This window comes from Talpa occidentalis, unplaced genomic scaffold (genome assembly GCF_014898055.3).
Source record: "Talpa occidentalis isolate TD23 unplaced genomic scaffold, MPIMG_talOcc4v2.1 talOcc4.4, whole genome shotgun sequence".
NCBI classification, from domain to species: domain Eukaryota; kingdom Metazoa; phylum Chordata; class Mammalia; order Eulipotyphla; family Talpidae; genus Talpa; species Talpa occidentalis.
Window position 1 is genome coordinate 53,670,877 of NW_023604295.1, and position 22,385 is coordinate 53,693,261.

The 22,385-nt window shown below is 39.8% G+C and overlaps 1 long non-coding RNA gene across 2 annotated transcripts in view; it reads left to right on the forward strand.

Moving 5' to 3' along the window:
• LOC119257538 (uncharacterized) overlaps positions 1-21,388 on the forward strand; it is a 56,938-nt gene extending 35,550 nt beyond the window's left edge. For both annotated transcript variants that reach the window (XR_008553875.1, XR_005128052.2), the window contains exons 2-3: positions 18,358-18,510; positions 19,268-21,388. This is a non-coding gene — a long non-coding RNA (uncharacterized LOC119257538). The remainder of the gene's footprint in view (positions 1-18,357; positions 18,511-19,267) is intronic.
• Positions 21,389-22,385: the final 997 nt, after the last annotated feature.

A 22,385-nucleotide genomic window follows, 5' to 3' on the forward strand; every position in this document is an offset into this window, starting at 1 on the left:
CCATTTTAATAATGTTTATTCTTCCAATCCATGAGCAGGGGATGTCTTTCCATTTCTTTGTGTCTTCTTCTATTTCTTTTAACAGTGTTTTATAGTTTTCTTTGTATAGGTCCTTTACCTCTTTTGTTAGATTTATTCCCAAATATTTGATTTTTTTTGTTTCGATAATAAAAGGGGTGGTTTTTTTGATTTCTTCTTCTTCAGATTTATTGTTTGTGTATAGGAAGGCTACTGACTTTTGCGTGTTGATTTTGTATCCTGCCACTTTACTGAATTGATTGATGAGTTGAATTAGTTTTTCTGTGGAGATTTTGGGGTTCTCTATGTATATTATCATATCATCTGCAAATAGTGATAGTTTGACTTCTTCTTTTCCTATTTGGATTCCTTGGATGTCTTTCTCTTGTCTTATTGCTCTGGCTAGGACTTCCAGTATTATATTGAAAAGCAGTGGTGAGAGTGGACATCCTTGTCTTGTTCCAGATCTTAATGGAATTGCTTTCAGCTTTTCACCATTGAGAATGATACTGGCTGTTGGCTTGTCATAGATGGCCTTTATGATGTTGAGGTATGTTCCTTGTATCCCAAGAATTTCAAGGGCTTTTATCATGAATGGGTGTTGCACTTTGTCGAAAGCTTTCTCAGCATCTATTGATATTATCATATGGTTTTTATATTTCTTTTTGTTGATGTGTTGGATAACGTTGATTGATTTTCGGATGTTAAACCATCCTTGTGCCCCTGGAATGAATCCAACTTGGTCGTGGTGAATTATCTTATGGATACATTGTTGGATTCTGATGGCTAAAATTTTATTGAGGATTTTTGCATCAGTGTTCATTAGGGAGATTGGCCTATAGTTTTCCTTTTTTGTGTTGTCCTTATTCGGTTTTGGTATTAGTGTAATATTGGCTTCATAGAACGTGTTTGGTATTGTCCCTTCCTTCTCAATTTTTTGGAAGAGTTTGTGAAGGATAGGCACTAATTCGTCTCTGAATGTTTGGTAGAATTCATTTGTAAATCCATCAGGTCCTGGGCTTTTGTTTTTGGGGAGGTTTTTAATTACCATTTCAATTTCGCTCCTTGTAATTGGTCTGTTTAGGTGTTCTATTTCTTCTTTATCTAGCTTTGGGTGATTGTAGAGTTGTAGGAATTTGTCCATCTCCTCTAGATTGTTGAACTTGTTTCCATATAACTGTTCATAGTAGTTACTGATTATTCTTTTGATTTCTGCTGTGTCCGTTGTGATTTCTCCTCTTTCATTTATGATTCTGTGTATTTGTGCTTTCTCCCTTTTTTCCTTTGTGAGCCTGGCTAGGGGTTTGTCTATTTTATTTATTTTTTCAAAGAACCAGCTCTTGGTTTCATTGATCTTTTGGATTGTTTTTTTAGTTTCAATTTCATTTATTTCTGCTTTGGTTTTTATTATTTCTTTTCTTCTACTGGTTCTGGGGTTTTTTTGTTGTTCTTTTTCTAGATCTTTGAGCTTCGAGATTAGGTTGTTTCTTTGAGTTCTTTCTTGTTTTTTGATGTGAGCTTCTATTGCTATATATTTTCCTCTTATTACTGCTTTTGCTGCATCCCATACATTTAGGATATTGGTGTCCTCCTTGTCATTCAATTCAAAGAATTTTTTAATTTCTTCTTTGATCTCCTCGTTAGTCCAGTGGTCTTCCAGTAGTGTGGCTTTTAATCTCCATGAGGTAGGATAGTTCCTTGCCTTCTTTTTATGATTTATTTCTAGTTTGATGCCTTCGTGGTCAGAAAAGATGGTTGGTATGATTTCAATCTTGGTGTATCTGTTGATGTTTGTCTTGTGCCCCAGTATGTGATCGATCCTGGAGAATGATCCATGTGCGCTTGAGAAAAATGTGTACTCCGTTTTTTTTGGGTTTAGTGTTCTATAGATGTCTGTTAAGCCCAAATGCTCTAGGTCCTTATTTAGAGCTTTAGTTTCTTTACTTATTTTTTGTCTTGTTGATCTATCCATTGTTGATAGTGGTGTGTTGAAGTCTCCCACTACATATGTGTTTTCTCTGATGTCTGTTTTCAGAGAGGACAACAGTTGTCTGATATATTTTGGTGCTCTTTCGTTTGGTGAGTATATGTTAATGAGTGTTATTTCTTCTTGAAGTATTGTCCCCTTAATCATAATGTAGTGACCATTGGGGTCTCTTTTTATTTTTTTGAGTTTGAAGTCTGTTTTATCTGATATAAGTATAGCTGTTCCTGCTTTCTTTTTTGGCCCATTTGCTTGCAGGATTGTTTTCCATCCTTTGACTTTGAGCCTATTTTTATCTTTTGTAGCTAAATGTGTTTCCTGGAGACAGCAAAAGGTTGGGTTTTGTTTCTTAATCCAGGCTGCAACTCTGTGTCTTTTTATTGAAGAGTTTAGTCCATTTACATTTAGAGTTAATATTGATATGTTAGCATCTGTATTTGCCATTATGTTTGTCTTTCCTTTGATTTTATTTATTTATTCTTTTAATAACTTTTTTTTTTTTTTTGGTCTTCTTTCATTGTTATTCGTCCCTCTGAGGTTCTGGCTTTAGGATTCCTTGTAGTATTTTTTGGAGTGGGGGTTTAGTCGCAATGAAATTCCGGAGTTTCTCTTTGTCTGGGAAGGTCCATATTCTTTCTTCATGGAGGAAAGAGAGCTTTGCGGGATAGAGTATTCTTGGTTGGCATCTGTTTTCTTGGAGTCTGTTGACTATGTCCCTCCACTCTCTCCTTGCCCGTAGTGTTTCTTCAGAGAAGTCTGATGTCAGCCTGATTGGTTTTCCTTTGAATGTTATCTGTTTCTTCCCTCTTGTCAGCTTCATTATTTTTTCCTTGTCCTGGATTCTTGAGAGCTTTACTATTATGTGTCTTGCTGTGTTTTTCCTTTCGTCGTGGAAGTTTGGTGTTCTTCTTTCTTCTTGTATATCAATTTTCAGCTCCTTCTTCTCATTTGGGAAGTTCTCTTCAATTATATCCATGAATATTTTCTCTGTTCCTACATCTCTCTCCTCTCCTTCTGGAATTCCTATAACTCTTATATTTCCTTTCCTCATGGAGTCAGATAGTTCCCGAAGTCTTTCTTCATTCTTTTTCCTTCGTACTTCTCTTTCCTTTTCTGTTTTGGTTCTTTTTATTTCTGTGTCTTCAAGATTACTTATTCGTTCTTCCATTTCATCTATTCTGCTTTCATTGCTTTTCCCAGAGTTCTTTAGTTCCTCCATTAATTCTTTGATCTCCTGCATTTCTCTTACTTCCCTCTTTAGGGACTCAATTTCCTTCTTCTGATCTATCACTTTTTTAATCATGGCAATTTTAAATTCTCTTTCTGGAAGGCTCAGAAGTTCTTCCAAGTTGCTGTCGTTGCAATCTGGGGAGTGGTTTTCTTTTTGTGGTGTGCTTCTTTCCTGAGGAGTTTTTAGGTTGCGTGTGGTTCTTCTACTCCCTACTGTCTGTTTTCTAATTTGTCGTATGCGTTGGGACACTGTGTTGCTCGGACTGACTGACATCTTGGGTGAACTTCTCCGCTCCCCTCTGGCTCTTCCAGGAGCCATCTCTGTCTTCTGGGGGAGCTTTCTGCTGGATTTAGGCAGTTTTTACTGAAGAAATGTCCCTGTTCTCAAATGGCGAAGCGGGATGCAGTCCCTGCGCCTCCGGTTTCAGGCACACTCTTCTGCGCACCCGGTCTGCCCCGGACGTGGGTGCCTGCTCCCTCTGTGGGCTCAGACTGCTGGTCGGAAGGGGCCTGGCGTGGAATAACTTCCCGGCTGGCCAATGGGTCCTCCAGAAACCTGCCCTTTTCAAGCAGTCTTAAGAAATGTCCTGTTTTATAGGGTGTTAGTGACTTTTTTTTTTTCCTGGTCGCTAGGTGGCGCCAGAGATCTCTCCTATTGTCCTTGGGGGGCTGTTTTTCGCCTCCCCCCACCCCGTGGGACAGAGAACAGAGCAGGAATGGTAGGGTACACCTCAACAGCTTTGGGGTGCTGTGTCTGCCTTGTGCCCCACCGTCGTGGAGAACCCACGCCCCGAATTTTCGTGCCCTGGGTCTCAGTTCAAAGCCCTCAGTTCCAGGACGCGGGCTGTAGCCCAGTTCAGTGGCGCGGGAATGGCGCCTTTTGCACCGCTCCCGTGCCTGGGCGCCTGGTTCCTGCTCACTCAGGGAGGGACCTTCACCTCAGTGAGGACCTCCGCTCGTCTCCCCGCAAGCCTAGGTCGTCTCCCCGCAAGCCTAGGTCGCAGGCGCGGGGACCTGGGCAGCCGCGATCCAGGTCTGCACTTGCTTTTCAAGCGCGCCGAGCGCGCCGCTCTCCGCGCCAGCTTACCGGCAGCCCGGGCTGTGTGCGCGTCTCCCGGGGTCTTTGTTCTTCTCTAATGGCGCCCGGAGCCGTTCGCTCACCGCCACGGTGGATCCTGCAGGGTTCGCCTCAGCTCCCGTTCACGGGGTGTGGTGGCTGCAATAGTTCCTTTCCACTCACAGTCCCGCTTGCTGCGTCGTTTGTTCTTGTTGGTCGTTTTGGTTTGTTGTTTTTCCCTGTCCAGTTGTTTTTTGAGGACAGCCTTGGGGAGGAGACCTAAGGGTCTGGAAGTGGCACTACTCCTGGCACTTTTCTCACTTTGTGGGGGTAAAGTGCAGCACCTCTGAGCATACTGCCTATATAGCCTTTTTGGCAGGGGGTGTCAAGGCCACTGGCTTAGGAAAGACTGAATTGTCACCCCTCCTTCCCCACCGTAGGACCTCTGGACCTGTTCCAGAGTGGATAGTAAAACACTACAAATAACCACAGTGAACAGCACCTGTGAAAAAAGGATATTTTTCCCCCTTTATCCCTATACCCTAATTGCTGGGGCCGCTGTGGAGATTCAGGACTGGTAACTGCCTTCTCTTGTGTTCTCTTGGGCTTCCCCAGAAGCTTCCAATTTGCTACTGCTGAAAAGTATAGAACTCCAGGGTAAAAGATCTAATACAGCAAAATGGTCAGACAAGAAAAAAAAATACAACACATGGCAACTTGTGACCTCAAGGGAGTGTATCACCATGAGGAGGGAGCAGCTCTGCAGAATCCAACTACAAAGATACGAAAGAGCTTAACTTCCTATCAGAGAGTTCAAAATTGCCATGCTAAAGAAATTCAAAGAAATGGAAGAAAATGCAGCAATGCAGAAAAAAAAGAATGACTTGAGAAATACAGGCAAAACATCCCATGACACTGGCTGATTTCAAAGATGTCTTTGGGAATTTGTCTCCAATGGCAAGAGAAGCAAAAGCAGACAAAAACAAATGGGATTATATCAAGCTAAAAATCTTCTGCTCAGCAAAAGAAACTATCAGTAAAGGAAAAAGACACCTACCAAATGGGAGAAAATATTTGCACATAGTACTCTGGCAAACGACTGTTATTAAAACATATAAAAAACTCATGCAACTCGACAAAAAGAAAACAATTAACTCGATCATAAAAAGGCAGATGAGCTAAATGGACACTTTTCAAAAGAAGACCTACAGATTGCCAATACTCATCATCACTTACCATCAGGGAAATGCAAATCAAAATCACAATGAGAGGCCATTTTACACCTCTGAGAATGGCCCATATCAAAAATACCAGAAGCGAGTGTTGGTGAGGATATGGGGGGAAACGAACCCTCATTAACTGTTGGTTGGATTTTATAGACTTGTCCAGCCCCTATGGAAAACAATATGGAGGTTTCTCAGAATATTAAAAATAGACCTACCATATGATCCACTTTTAGGTGTCTGCCCGAAGAATGCAATAATATTAATTAGAAGGGATTAATTATTAGGGATTCTCCTAATTTTCATTGCAGCCCTATTTATGACAACCAAATTATGGAAACAGCCTAAGTGCCCAAAGACAGAGGAATGGATCTGAAATATGTGGTACACACACACACACACACACACACACACACACACACACACACTGGAGTAGTGCTCAACTAGGAAAAAAAAAGATGAACTCTTGCCATTTGGTGAGGACAGAGGATAATACTAAGGGAAATAAGTCCAAAAGAGAAATACAAATACTGGATGGTTTCATTTACATGTGGATTGTGAAGAAACAAAAGAAAGGTAAAGGCAAAACCAAACCAATAACATCCCTTGACATTTAAATGCATAACTGAGCAAACTGAAGGGGAGGGTAGGGAGTGGGAATGGGGATGGAGCAAGGTGGAGTATCATCAAGGAATTGGTTGTGGGCATGGTATGAAAACATACATTTGTAGAAGCTGGAAACTATAACTCCAAAACAAGTATAATGATGTAAACCAATTTTACCTCAATAAACATAATTGGAAAAAGAAATCAAAATTAAAAATAAAATGGTTTATCACCTGTAAACACCATACGAAAGTTATTAGATTTTTTAATGCTTTATTTTTCTATTATTTTTATAGAAAATCACATGTTTTTTCAATACAAGCTTGTGTCAATTTAATGAAAATTCCTCACTTTTTTTAAACAGATTGTTGCCAAGTCATGTTTCCTTGAGTTTTCTAATGGCAGTTCTGATTTTTAAAAAATGCCTTTTAAAAAATACCTCCAGGATGAGGGCTGATAGTCTACTGTAAAATCTTAAAGTACTTGTCTAGTGGGTCTGACAAGAGATAAACTACCCTGCAGGAATTTTTTCAGAGAGGAAAGTGCATTTTGCAAGAATGTCCTATTTTTCAATTAATTTACAGATTTTATTATTAATTCTTTCCTTTTTCCCTTTTTGATTTGCTGTGATTGCAAGGTCAAGCTTAGAGTAAGTGAGAAATAGGTCTTTCTCTCGCAAAATATTGGAGCTTAGATTAATAGCTAAAATGACTTTAAGTATGGAGACTTAGCTTTTCTGATGTTTTCAAATAATATTTAATTATACAAGAACATAATTTTCATCTAATGATAAAAAAAAGTAGGGTGCAAAATTATATGCACATGGCATGATCAGAGCTATGCAAAATGATTATATGTAGATATATATACATACATGCATGGAAAAATAAAGAACACTGGAAGGAATTAAGCCAAAATAGTAAAAATGATTATTGCTAGTCACTTAGATTACAGATGTTTTCTTCTCTTTGTGATTTCCTATATTGGCTAAATTTTATACAATAAATATTCCTTATAATCACAAATACCTTAGCAGGAAAGTAGAAGAATTTTGCTGCCAGGTGAAAAGTTGATGTTTGTATTAGAAACAAAATTTCATGATTTTATTTTTTTACTAGTACCAACTTTAGGAGGTGGGAAAAGAATCTCCTTTTATTCTTGTGCCCATTTCATTTTATCTCACACGTAGACACTCTTAATGATATATTTCAATGAGGGGCAGGCACCTGGGGCAACAATTGAGGAAGATTGCATTACAGTGTGACAAAATCTTTAGAAACGCTTTTTTGTCTGGGCCATCAAACAGACTGCAACAGGTGTAAATACTTTCTCTCTAAGTAATTTCAAGTCAACTTCTTACACATTGAGATGCATGTTGAGTATAAAAATAAGTTTCTGGCCTACCTCCCAAGAGCATTAGGATTCTCACTTGTACTTTAATTTTTTGTTATTTCATCTAAATTTAGGAATTCATGGCAATGGTACATGAGCACTAAACTGAAAGCTCCATGAAAATAGCAGCAGTGTTTTTAATTCATCTTTGTATCCTCAGCATCTGACTAAATTCTTAAACTTTGTGTCTGCAGAACCCAGTAGCAGCAAGTCCTAAGGTCAGCTGACAGGAGACAGATTGGAGTGTCATCCCTTCTCCTGGGGTATCAGTGCCTGGATAAGGACAGAGGAACCCTAAGAGACTTGGACCAAAAGGGACTGAGTACACTTTGCCATAATATGAGCCAACTGGGGAAGAGCCAGCAGACGGAAGACTAGGGAATCTGGTTTGAATTTCCTCAACTTTACTTACTGTGGAAGCTTGATCCTTTGGACAATGAATAGCAAAGAACATTATTAACGTTCTTTGGCTTGTTTTGTCCCTTGTTTTGGAAAAGGAAAGGGGTAGATTACAGATAGCTGTACATTGATTCTGAAATACTTGAGAAAGGGTTAGGACAAGATCTGGCCTGACAAAGTGATGAATATCAGGATCTGGGCTGACAAAGTGACTGGGACTTTGGCACACATGGTAAATTATTGGAACAGGTGAGCAAAGCAAAGAGGGGCCAAGAAGTACAAGACACTTATGTGACTTCAGATGGATATCCTTCTTAGTGCATTTGAACTTTGTGACCTTTTGACAGAAGTGAGGAAAGAGCTCTGGATTTGGGCATGGTGAAGGGCAGATGGGGAGTCAAGTAGTTAAAGCAGTTGAAACATTTGGCATGGGGAAGCTGAGGAAAGGTGGTTGGGGCATGGCAGCTGAGAGACCTTGGCTGGCTGACTTGACACAGCAAAGCAGGGCAGATCCTATGAAGGGGAGCTAGAAAAGACCACTCAGTAACCATTATGTACTTGCAATTTGCTGACATGCTGTTGTGCCAGCAAGGACTGGAGCAGGTTCTCTGTGAATCTGGGCAGACAGGTGAAGGAGAGTCCTGGAACCCTCGGTGACTTTTTCAGGCTTTTAATGATCTTTCTATGCCACTTGTAGTGAGGCAACCAGGTACAGGGCAGGCAGAGGTGCTGGGGGGGCCAGGAGGCTGGCAGGCCTCCCAGCCCCTGGTGAATCTTTACTCTTTCTGGGGTCTCTGGTATTCTCTCATGGTCTCTTACTCTCATAGCTGTGGCTCCTCCATCTTTCTGCCACCCTCTGCTGCACACCATCTTCTATGATGCCACCCTTATAGGCTCAGCCTCCAGGCTCAGGTGTACCCATTTACGCATGCCCACACCATACTCCAGGTGTCCACCATTAGGCATGCGTGCCCCAGGTCAATGTGCAGTCAAGGCCACAGGTGATAGCCACAGAGGCCAATAGCACAAAAGCCTCAGCAATCTTCATTTACCCTACACGTGCTTATAACTCATGTTCCAAAGTTCCTCTCCATGTAGCAAAGCTGCAGAGATTCTTATGTCTTAAATTACAGGCTGGCGTAGGGGACCCAAATGATTCCCTACGAAGTAACAGTAGGAGAGCTGAGATCCTAATGCTGAAGTTCATGATAAAAACCATTTTTGTCCCCTCATGGTGACAAAGGGACAAGAGTTTCTAATTGAAGGACAGAATATTATACACCAACTTTTACAAACTTTAGGGAGTTCAGCATATTAACACAAAGTAATAATGGTGTAAATTTCAAGAACTGCAAGAAACTGAAAAGAAATACATATGCAAGAATTTGGAACCTATCATATTTGGACAATATGGAGAGCTCCATATAAGTCTAGATGTGGCTTCGAGGGGATTCTTTGCCATTCCTGGAGAGATCTGGATACAGTATTACCAATTCATCCTGACTGAAGGCACCATTCTGTGCATCAGGAATTTTTTTGAGCTGTCACCAAATAGTCAATTTGATAATCAAGCCAATTTTTGAAATCCAAGTTCTGGTTCTGGACCGTTGCCTCCCCCGGGTCTGCTGTAAATCTGTAAACCTCCTTCTGGTTGATTTTTTCCACTCTCTCTAGATTAACTTTCCAAAAGCATTTCTTCCATCATGATTTTCTTTTGCACACTAAACATTCATGGCTTCTCAAAGAGCACTGGATCTCAAGATGTGATTCATAAACCAGTATGATCAGCATTACCTGAAAAATTGTGTGAGACATAGATTTGGGGGTCCAACCCCAGATCTACTGAATTAGAAATTCTGAATTAGAAGATCTGGAGGGGACACTGAATGATCTGTTTCAGCAAATCCTCATACATGGCTTGAGTTTGAGAACCACTGCCATAGAGCTCTTCAAAATAGCTCTGAAAGCACTCTCTCCTCTCTTACACTTGCCTCTCGTATTTGGCACTTATTGATCCTTGTATTGTGATTATTTTATTTGTGTAATCTGATTTTACTTTCAGAACTCCTTGAGATCCTGCTCTGTGTGTTTTCTAGATTTACTAACTTGTAAAATCATAAAACTGGAAAAGATCTGGAAAAACACCACACTATCTCTTCATTTGGAAATTTCTGAACAATATTGTATGCATACTGGACATTCAATTAACCATTGCTCAATGAAATAACATGCCCACAGGGGCCAAGTAGGTGAATTAAGACTGCTGAGACCTCAGTGTCATTACCTTAATTTAGATTGTCCCTTCTGGCTCTCTCTAAGGGGTTATGAATGCCCAGGGAAAACCTTGGATGCTTTTGCCAGCTTTTCCCATTGGCTTTTGCTTGGGTTTTGGAATTTGCTTGCAAAATACAAGGTAGCCTGGCCTCCCCTGGTGGTGCAGGCAGTTGAGTGCCACGCTGTGAGGCTGTCCTCAGCCTCTGCAGCGCCGGTTCGATCCCGGTCAGCCGGTGAGGGTCCCACATGGCGAAGCAGACCTCTCCTGTCATGCCCGCTGCTCCCCTCAGCAGTGTATTTTGTCAGTCTGCCTGTTCTGTTCCCCACTCTGTCTCTGGTGAATCCTCTCACCCTCCCGCGAATCTGTCCTGTACACTGGTTCTTGTATAAATAAATAAATAAATATTTAAAAAAAAATACAAGGTTGCCTGGTGTTTAGCGATACAAATGGCAGAGCGGTTGAATTAAGAAGAAGCTAAAGACAAAACTGATCTTATTTTCTTATTACTGTTTTGAAACTGGGCATGTATTATGAATGTGTCATATACAAGAAATAATATCTTGCATGAATATCTAAGGCACAAATAAAAATTAATTGCAGCACACAGCTGTTAATTATCAGGCTGTGGAGCATTCCAGGAGCAGTTGCTCATGAATACCTATCCAACTGAAGATCCCTCACCCATTAGGACATGCTGACATCAATTAGGAAGGCGCTTGCCAGTTGTTGATCGGCTGCATTTGCATAGTCTAGAGGTCCAGACTGCCCATGGCCAGTGCCCTTGTAAAGGGTAGGCTGCCACAGCTGCAAAGGGGCATGTTTGGCTTATGAAATGACCCTTTCTCCATCTCATGAACATTCACATCTAAAAGAGAAGATGCTTGACTACCAAGGATGGTTCTGTGGTTATTCTTCTAAAAGAATTGGACCCTTAATATGACAGACATGAGTGTGTGTGTATCTCTTCATGTTAGGTAGTAGGTTCACATTGGTGTACTAAATATTTTTTGTATTGCTTTTTTTATATAGTTTTATATAGTTTGGTATAATTTTTGAATTGCTTTTTTGTTATTAGAGTTCAGTGCCTTAGGGCCTGATTTTTGTGCCAAATTTTTTCCTGATTTCATGGCAGGAACTCTGAGCCTAATTAGTGTACCCTTAATCTAGATATAAAAAACTAAATAATGGGCAAAAACAAAGAAAATATATGTATGCAAAAGTGTGTGTTTGTGTGTGTGTATTGAAAAGGTGAAGGCTGGGCTGGGTAAGGACAGGGGAAAGCAGCTCTGTTGTATTTGACAAATGTAAAAGGAGTCCCTATTAATAGTTATCAATGCTCCCCATACTTATGGTATATCAGGCAGTGTGCTAAATACTTAGATTTCATCAATGGAGCCTTCTTAAGTCAGTGTAATTTAGTTTCCACTTTACATGAGTGAGAAATGAAGTTTACAGAGGTTAATTAACTTACCTGAGTCCACACAGAAAATAAATGTTGGATTAGAGATTTGAACCCTGCGGTGTGACTCCCCCTATGTCTCCTCTAGATTACATTGTTTTTCTTTTCTTTTCTATGACATTTCCATATTCTTCTTCTTTTTTTTTAAAGATTTATTTATTTATTTATACAAGAACTGGGGTACAGGCCAGATTCGTGGGAGGGTGAGAGGATTCTCCAGAGACAGAGTGGGAGCAGAACAGGCAGACTGATGAAATACACTGCTGAGGGGAGCAGCAGGCATGACAGGAGAGGTCTGCCTCACCATGTGGGACCCTCACCCGCCGGCCAGGATCGAACTGGCACTGCAGAGGCTGTGGACAGCCTCACAGCACAGTGTTCAACTGCCTGCGCCACCAGGGGAGGCCCTCCATATTATTCTTAAATAACCAGAGAAGTAATAGAGGATGTAGGAGAAAATAACTAACAGCTACTAGTTGTAATTTTCAAAGGATTTTTATATATAATCTCTGCTTAATCCTCAGAAAAGGATAGGGTAGATGGTATCATTGCTAAGCAGGCAAAACAGAAACTCAAAGACATTAAATGACTCGGTGGCGGTGCAGGTACTGGAGTACTCACTTGATTGTTGTTTACTGTTCGATCATGAGCGTCTGTCACCCTATCCTGTCAAAGGACATTTGGATTTTTTCCAAAATTTTTATGTTATAAATAGTGCCTCTATGAATATTTATATGTATATTTCTAGGGTACATTTTGCATAACTTTTTTTCCAATATACCCTAAGAGTAGATACATGAAAAAAGAACTTGTAAGGCAATACATAAAAAAGCAGACCATGCATGGAACAATGGTAAGAATGTGTCATGGTCCTGTGAGTCTGATTTAACTAATTCTGTGGAACTGAGGTAAGAAATAGTCTATAAACCTGACAGCTCACTTTTCCCTCCCCAACAAACAGTCACCTGACTTGATGTCTTGTCTAGGCCAACAGAGTGGTGGGGCTGGAACTCAACCTAAGTTCTATAATTACAGATAGTCCTCAGGCCTGTCGCACTTAAGCACCTGATATTATTCACACCACCCTACTTGGGTGGCCTGAAAACTACAAACTTCACAGGTTCAGAGGAGAGATTATACACCATTGAGTTGCAAGTCTGTTTTTGCAGAAGAGATTTGGTTTTGAGTAATTACTCTAAAGTGTTTATATTGCTTCACCCATGGGCCTGTGTGCTAAGCTTGAAATGAAAAGAATGGCTTCGTGGTTCAGTTTTATGAGGGAACCAACGCCATAGAGTTATGATCCAGTGTATACAACACTGAAAGATAACAATTTAAAGTTCAATAATTCTTGTCATTTATCTTCACCAGAAGATCTCCAAGAGTTTTATGAGAAATTATAGACTAAGAATTTGGAAGAGTTATGTGCCATTTATGGTTAAAGAAAGGAAATACTAATGTTTTCTGGAATGCTCCAAGGCTGTCATTAGCAAAGGCATGAGGAGAGCCCAGCATCATTGACTCTTTGGCTAGAAACTCTGGCAGGATTAGATGTGACCAAATGATGCAGTAATTTTGAATGGCCCCAGCTTGCATAAAATGGCAATATTCCTTTGCCAGGGATCCTGCTGATTGAAGGAAGACTTAGAGGAGCCATGGATTCTCCAGAACTTTTAAGTGATGTTCTGATGGTCACATCAATACAACTCTAATATGCTTTCTGATTAGTGTTTCTCTCTCTTTAATTGGAATTTTAAGCACCATAATGATGTCAGCCAGCTGAGGTTTTTAAAAAGCATAAATATAAATGGTTACAATAAATTATATTTGGAAGAAGCTCTACTTAAGTGTATAGGTTAATAAATAAAGACACCAAATTAATATAGGCTATTTTAAAACCAAATATGTAATACTATAACACTTTGGTGATCTGTATGCATTCTGGTGAATGACCATAGGATTTTTAATTGAATTAATACAAAAAATTCAGCACAAAATATTATCAGATTTAACCACCCAGTGAGTGTATTATTTGTTCCTGTTTTACTAGGCTAAATCAAAGTTTATAGCATTTCTTTTTTCTGCATTGATTTTCGGCCTAGAGGGGTAAAGTTTTAAAATGAGATGTAATTTTAGACAAGAGCAAGAACTTAAAGGGATAGTACTCAAATAATTTCTTGGAAAAAAAAAATAAAACTATTTCATGGCTACTTTATATGTGCAATTCTAGCTGTTTAATAGAGAGCTTCTTTGACATTCACATTTTGAAGCTCATAACTAGTCTGAGGTTGAGGCTGCAAGGAGTGTTGTGGAAGGACAGAGGCACTTGTGGAGTAAAGCTCTATTGGCAAGGCAGTGTCAATAATATCTACATTTCCAACATACTGCCTTAGAGCCATAGCCTAAAAACTCAAAACGCAGGTGGTAGGGCAGGATGGCTGAATGGTTCAACCTAGCAGATAATCATTTCAGAATCATTACCTCTTCATTTGGTTATAAGTGGTTAGGAATCCCCAATAAGTTCAAAACCTGTAGTTGAAAACCTGTTCTTAGTCAGTGGATCTCAACTTTTGAAATCATTTACTTCAGTGGTTCTCAAAGTGCAGACCAGAAGTGTCATCTTCTCATTTGTTCATCTAGACTTATGAAAGGAGAAGTAAGTATGAGGTGTAACAATCAGTTTTAAAAGCCCTCCATGTGTTATACACGATGGAATATTACTCAACAATCAAAAAGGATAAACACATGCAATTTGCAGCAACCTGGATGGAGCTGGAAGGGATCATGCTCAGCAAAATAAGCCAGAAAGAAAAAGAAAAACACAGGATGGTATCACTCATAGCAGGAATCTAGAGAACCTAAATAAGGGACCAGGAAAAAGAATAACTATAAGAAAGAAAAAATCAAAATCAACAAACAACTATGACCCAGAGACACACTATGGGGGGGGGGTGGGCAGGGAAAGGAGTGATTGGGGTCAAAATAAGGGGGTTGCAATTTTTTTTTAAAGATTTATTTATTTAGACAAGCACTGGGTACAGTCAGAAGCATGGGAGGCTGAGAGAATTCACTAGAGCCAGACCGGGGAGCAGAAGAGGGAGAATGACAAAGAAGTACACTGCTGAGGGGAGCAGCAGGCATGGCAGGAGAGGTCTGTGCACCATGTGGGACCCTCGCCCGGTGGCTGGGGATCAAACCGGTGCTGCAGAGGCTGTGGGCAGCTTCGCAGCCCAGCGTTCAACTGCTGCGCCACCAGGGGAGGCCCAAGGGGGTTGCAGTTGTATGGGGAATATAAAAATAAAATTAAAAAAATTAAATAAAATCCCTCCATGTAATTCTCATGCATGATAACATTAGAAAACAACCAGTTTAAGTTATATTGATTATTGTAGCATTTTTGGTAGCCATGCAAGAGCAACTTTTCCAGTGATTGATTCCTAGTAGGTTCTCAATAAATGTTGCCCTGAATATAATCATATGCTGAATTTATAATACAGCAGGCTATGATATTTACTCTCATATCTTACTTTCTTTTTCCCTGATACTTGGGAATGAGTAGTTGCCCTCACTGATTATTCATTTTCTTTCCCTTTGAGACTAGCTCTTCAGCTTTTCATTTAATATGAAAGGTCATTTTCAAAGAAAATTGTTGTCTGATGCTTCAGTTATTTAATTCTCCAGAGTCACTGAGAAGCTAAGTTGGTTCATGCCAATCATTTATTTCCCCTTTCTAAAGAAGGATAGTCATTTCACTGTCAATAATAATTAATGAAATTTCTCTCTAGTCTCTTCTGTAGGACTAGCCAGAAGTCCAGTGACCAGGAGTTTGTTGTTTCAGGCTTTTAAGTTGGCTTAGAGTGTGTATAGGCAGCAAATTCATCCAAGGGATTTAATAGTCTCAGCTTTGCTTCAAGTAATATATGACAGTGGGGGAAAATCACTCACAAAATAGGTGAAGTTACAATAGATTTGTGGAGAAAAATGAGCTCAGATTTTTAAACGTGAATTCACAAGTATTTTACACCCAATTTCTGATGTGAAAAAAAAATAATTTCTGATGTGTGAAATCCAGGGGAATCATGGATGCTAGATCCAGAGAGATTCATGTGGTATAACTCAGGCATCTTGTCTGGCAACTGACCTCTGTGGATTGAACAACATCCCTGCCTATGAGTCTATGTAGCCTTTGGGGAGAGGTTCCTCAGGTAAGGATACCAAAAGGGAGAGGCAGAGCTTGGAGTTGGGTGTGTGTCCTATGGGAATGTGGTAACTGATTGTGGCTAACCACTCCCGGCAATCCAGGGTTGTGGGAAGATCTGCATGATACAGGAGGTAGAGATGGGAGGTGGGTGCTAAGACTCTGCCAAGAGGCAGACTGTGGTAGCGGTGGGAGGGAAATGGGCCTGTAAAGAGCCAGAGGTCTGAAGAATTGTAGCTGTTGGACCTCCTGCAGCTAGTCTTCCTTATGATTCGGGAGGGGCAAAAGGAGGGAGTAACCTAGTATAGAATTGTGCTGAGTACTGACTACTGCCTCAATAGCTCTTTATTTTCTCTGTGAAGCCAGCTACTGACATCACAAGCTCTTGATTGGTAGTTGGATTTATAGTGTTGAGTCCTGGCCAGTACTGCTTATCTTTATCCCCTAAGCTCTAAGGTGTTCGAGCATTCCAAAAGAGGGGCAATTCAGCCTCTGGAACCCAGGCCCTGGGAGACAGCCTGTAAAGACCTGTATTTTGAAGTCCACAAACACGCTGACTGAGCACACTGCAGATGCCAGGCACCAGGGAGACACTAGGGACCTAGAAAGTCACAAGAGTTCCTACCCTCAAGGAGTACCAGAAATAGTGAAGAAGACAGATAACTAAAGAGATTATTGTAATTCAGTGGGAAGACTTTTGAAGGTATACAATTTTACTTGAACCAAATCATTTTTTTTCTCCCTGATGCAATAGGCTGTTTGCTTGGAAGAGGTGATGCTATAGGTAGGCCAGATAGTGAAGAGGAGAAGGAAGAAGCATTGCAGGCAAAGCAGAATATTCAAAGAAATATGATGCTCTCAGGAAATGGAAAGTGACTTGTTTTCATAGAATCTAAGATATCTGAGGGTGAATGATAGACTTGAAATTTGGACAGATAGTGTGAATCAGATCACAAAGCCCCTGTGTCTTGCTGGGGGAATAGGGAAAAGAGCTTTAAATAGGGGAGTGTTTCATAAAGATCATTCTAACAATGATCACTCCTCAATGGCGAATGGGTTAGAGGGAGTAGAGCCTTGTCAAAGGGCAGTTGAGGCATGAAGAAGACCTGGCCCAGGGCCATTGCCAGGTGGTGCAGAAGCCAGACTGACTTTCAGATTTGCCCCATTAACTTCTTTTTTCTGAAAGATTTTACCAGATTTTCCTAACAGGGTAGAATTGATGCTGTGATAATAAAGAATTCCATGTTAGTATATCAGTAAATATAGTTGGTCCTTTACCATCTTTGTGGCAAGGAATGTCCTTTGGAGTTGACCTGTAATTTAAGTGGTTTACATCAAATACATTAATTCACTCATGAAACTTGTATTGACCTTTACTGTGTGAAGGCACTGTTAACCTCACTGGAGGGTAACTTAAAAGTATTGGATATCCTCTTACAGAATTTACCAATGCTGCTTCATTCTTAACAGCCATAAATCAAGGAACTTACTTAGAGCAGAAGTTTCATTCATTCACTTACCCATCAGTCAACAAATGTTTGCGAAGTACCTACTTTGTGAAGGCAAAGTAATTACAAGAGGAACATGTGGACATTAAAGTAGAACAGAGAGTTCTGGATAGACCTGAGCTTTTAGAAAACCCAGAATATAAGAATAGCCTCAAGACTCTGGGCAAGATAATTCTTAATATTGGGGACATTTTCATTATTAAAGAGCATCTTGGGTTAGGCTTCTTAGATAACATATCCCTACATCCATGTTCCTTGAAACATGTGATCACTACACTGTGGAACTATATTCAGCAGGCCACAATAACTACAAGAAATGAATAATGACAGTATTTCCATTACCTAGCCGTAGGATTTTCTCTTTAGTCAAAAAGAGACCACAAAGCATGCTTTCCTAGGCAAATGAGATTAGAAAGTATTCACTAAATTCCCCCTACTTATCAAGTGATAGATCTGTTTGAAACTTGTTTCAGAATTCAGTTAGCTAGTTGTTTGTGTGAATGACTAAGGGTCACAGACGCTAGCTCAGAAGTATTGGTACTACTTAGGAGTACATGCTCAGGCATATGTTGACTTCTGCTTTAAAGCTCCTCTTTGAACCAAAAAAGCCCTTTCTCATTCTATAGTCTTCCCTCTTTGGAAAGAACATTTGCTGGGAGTTAGATGACTTGATTTAACCCCTGATATGCTGTTAACTAGTTGTAGGTTTCAAATTTTAGGATGCATGCAGATCACCTAAGTTACTTGTGAAAGATTCATGGTATCCTGCTTTAGAGATTCCGATTATAGGTCTGGGCTACTTCCCTGAAATCTGTTTTTTCAAAGAGCACCCAGGTGATTCTGATGTACATAATTTTCTTACTTCCAGAAATACTGCTCTGAAATTTTAGTAAGTTGTTAAACATGGTAGGTTTGTTAGAATCTTATTAAGCCATAGTTTTTGTGTGACTAAGAGAAACACCATGGTCCATAGACCAATTACATCAATGACTTTTTCTCTCCTTTTAGGAAATCTGTGTTCTCCCAGGCCAAGAAGAATAACCGAAGACTTTACTTTTCAAAGCTGTTGACCTCCTTAAGATAAATCTAGAAGGGAAATCTGAGATCGTTACAGCTCTTGTGGCTATGATGGCTGAGGATAAATCACTGGGAAAAAACAGGGTATAACTATTTCCTTTAGGATTTGATTATTGGTCCTTCTGTTGCAAACTCCTTGTTCCTGAAAAGCTGGCCGGGGTCAGCATAGTGGGTCAAAAAGAAAAGCCAGCCCTTAAGGAGAGAGGTTGGGATGCTCCAATCTCTATCCCAAAACATGTCACTGGTGATTTGAATGTATCTCCAGATGAACAAGACACAGAGCATGAATTCTACTTATTGGAGAATGACCCTCTGAAGAGAAGTTTGAATTCATCATCAGAGTCACTGGAGGGGACATCTGAGAGTCATGTAGGTGACATTTCACATGGTCCTGTCATGCCTCCAGTCCACAGGAAAAAGCCAGAGCCACTCCCCCAAAACAGAGATATCTTAGGAAGGTTGTTAGAACAAAGAGAATGAGAGAACAAGAGAAAGAAGAAAGTGGAGACCCACTGGCCCCTATCGTTCCAATACCTTTGGTGCAGCCACAGAGCGAAGATGATAAGGTGGTAGATCCAAAGCCAACCCTATTTGCTGCCCAGCAAGATGATCCTGACCACTGAGGTTGGGATGAGGCATGGGCTAGTGGAAATTCTGGGCTTATCACATTTCCAAAAGAGAAATAATGACAACTCTTCACCTGGAGGGGGAGAAATTGGAAATGGGAACTTGAGAAACAAAATAAAGTCCTTGAATCCTGATAGAGTGTGGCTCAGAGAGTCATCTTCTCTCTACATATGTGCCTTAAACACTGAGGACTTTTAATTTCTTCTACTTGCAGGTCAGAATGCAGAGTCAGGAGGATGAGGGTGCCTGTGTGAAGCATCTGGAATGTCAGATCCAGTCCTGTGAGCTCTTGGTGCCCCAGGAGCCTAGAACCTCTTCTCCTACAGTAACATCTTTGGCATCACCACCACGTTGCTTTGTTCGTTTCCTAAGCTGTGTTTGCCAGACCCTCTCAAGGTCTAGGAAACGGAAGCCTCCTAAGAAAGAGGACACCAAGCAGATTGAGGGAGGAGGTGATGCTAAGACTCTGAGACCGGGCCTGCTGAGGGGCATAGGTAAAAACAGGGTGCAGCCTCACCACAGCCTGTAGCAACCTGAAGTAGATACAGGTTCCCCCTGTGTTTGGTTTTCTGGTTTTCTCTATGTTGTTAGTGTTAGTTGAGCTCTTATCTGTCAAAGAAAGAACTGCTTTTATGCTGAAAAACTCAAGCCTAATGTGGTAGGAAAAGCAAAGTAACCCAGAGAATTTTAACACAGTACCAAGTAGCGAATTGTTCCTATTTCCTCCCATTAGGCTGAAGTGAGATCTGCTCTGGAGCCGTGACTCCCAAATTCATGTATATTTCACTCAGGTATTCAGTGGTCTTAATTTTTCTTAACTCCTCTGAGGATGGAAACTATACAACATCATTTTGAGTAATGTCTCCTGGTATCGACCATCAAGTGGAGACTCCATCCATGCAGCTCCTTTCCTTTTCTTTTACCTTTGGCTAGAGATACGTTTTGCATTCTTCATCTTCTGTCTTTTGCTGAAAATCTGCCACATTCTACTTGATTTCGATGTGCTGGAGGGGATGATGTTTGCTACTGTTCTTGGACAGAATGCCACTGTCCTCTCCACCTCTCACCATTCTTTGCTTTTCCTTTTGCCACTTGTTAGTAAGATACCTGGCTCTTCCTTCTGAAGTGTTCTCTAAGATTGTTTTGAAAGCACAGTCACACAAAGTAATGCTCCTTTCTTGTCATACATAATAGCCAGAGTCCTAAGTTCTTCTGAGAGTCCTAAGGAAAACAAGTACTTTAAAAAACTTTGAGATCATTTCATGTCCACTTTGTCCTGACATGCTAGTTTCATTCTCTACCCAGGATAGAAAGTGATAATTTAAATTACTCTTCTGGTCTTCTTTGAGGGAGAGTTACCCCATAGCTTGAATTACCTTTTATTTTTTACTTGTCCCACTTTCTGAATTCATGTAAAAATAATAAATGAAGTACAAATATGAATTAGTGTGTGAAGACTCTTCATAAGAAGGAAGTTGTATGCTTTCTTCCATCCTCAGGACTACCTTAAAATTGGGAAAGTAACCAATATTTTTGTTTTTTCTCTTTTCTTTTAGAACATAGGGCTTTCGAAGTTGTAGTTGGGAAGGGAATTGAATACATTGCAAGAGCAATGGCAAACATGCTTGTGATTCTTCTGGAGATAATTAGTACAAACTGGTCTTGAAGAAGTCTTGTGATGTGGTGAGGATCTCAAATTAGAATTAGAAGTTGCAAAACACCATATTCAGTGATTGGTCTAAAATGGAGCACCTTTAAAAGTCAGTCATGACTTGATACCTTTACTTGTTTAAAAATGGTTGATTTCTTGTTTTAGAGAATATGGAGTTTTAATAATGCTAATTGACCACTATAAATGGGTTCAAGCTAATATATGAAATTTCAAATTATCTAGACTATCTTATGTATCTCAATTTAATACAAATGGCATATTCTCTAAAGTATGCAAAGTCCTGTGTCATAGAGCCTATTATTAAAAGTGCAAAGGAAAATGGGTCATAATTTTGGTGCTATTAGTACTTTATTATTGTTATTTATTATAAAATGTTTCAAGATAAGTTGTTAGATCATAGAAAAACTGTTAGTGGAGTTTAGTTAGCCACTTCTTCAATCCCATCTACAATACTGATTTTCACATCAAGTCTATTTACCCAAAATTTAGAGTACAGATTTCAGATAAGAAAGGTCTATACAAGCACTTTGCTTTGTATTCAAACAAGAGAAACAAGCAGGAGAAAGGGTGTCCCCTCTGATACCTTTGTAAATGAGAAAATGTATCCTCTCAAATTTCAAATTGTGTGTTGCTGTTTTTATGGTTTGAATTATTAAACATGGTTTATGGCTTAATCAAATTGTTTTTGCAAAACATATTTTAAAAGATTATACAGCACTTTTGCAAAATATATTTAAAAAGATTGTACTTCTATTTTTAGGCATTTGGGTTGTTTCCATAGCTTAGCTATTGTAAATAGCGCTGCTATAAACATAGGGGTGCAGGTGCTCTTTTGAATTAATGTTTCTGTGTCCTTAGGGTAAATACCTAGGAGTGGAATTGCTGAATCATATGGAAGCTCTATGTTTAGTAGGTCAAGAAATCTCCACACAGCTCTCCATAGTGGTTGGACCAGTTTGCACTCCCACCAGCAGTGCAGGAGAGTTCCTTTTTCTCCACAACCTTGCCAACATTTGTTGTTGCTAGTTTCTTTAATATGACTAGATTAAGAAGATGTGGTACATATACACAATGGAATATTACTCAGCAATCAAAAAAGATAAACACATGCAGTTTGCAGCAACATGGATGGAGCTAGAAGGGATCATGCTCAGCGAAATAAGTCAGAAAGAAAAAGAAAAATACTGGATGGTCTCACTCATAGCAGGAATTTAGAAAATTTAAATAAGAGACCAGGAAAAAGACTAATTAATACAAAGTGAAAATCAAAATCAATAAGCAATTATAAACCAGAGACACACTATGGGGTGGGGGGGAGAGGGGCAGAGAGAGGAAGGACTAGAGTCAAAATAAGGGGGGGGGTGCAATTGTATGGGGAATGTAACCAAAATGAAAATGCATACATTGTGCAAAGATGAAAAATGATGTAAGAATTATATAAAATATTAAAAAAGTCACAATCAAAAAAAAAAAATTCCCCCCCCAAAAAGATTGTACAGCAAAATCAAAGTAAAAACATTAAAAAATAAAGCCTACTACTATAGATGAGAGATAAATCTTAAAGACCATTTAAAAAAATTGTTACCTCTGCCAGGCAGATAAACAGGATACTATAAACATGTTGGAAACAGGAATAATTGATAAGTATAAAGATGATCTT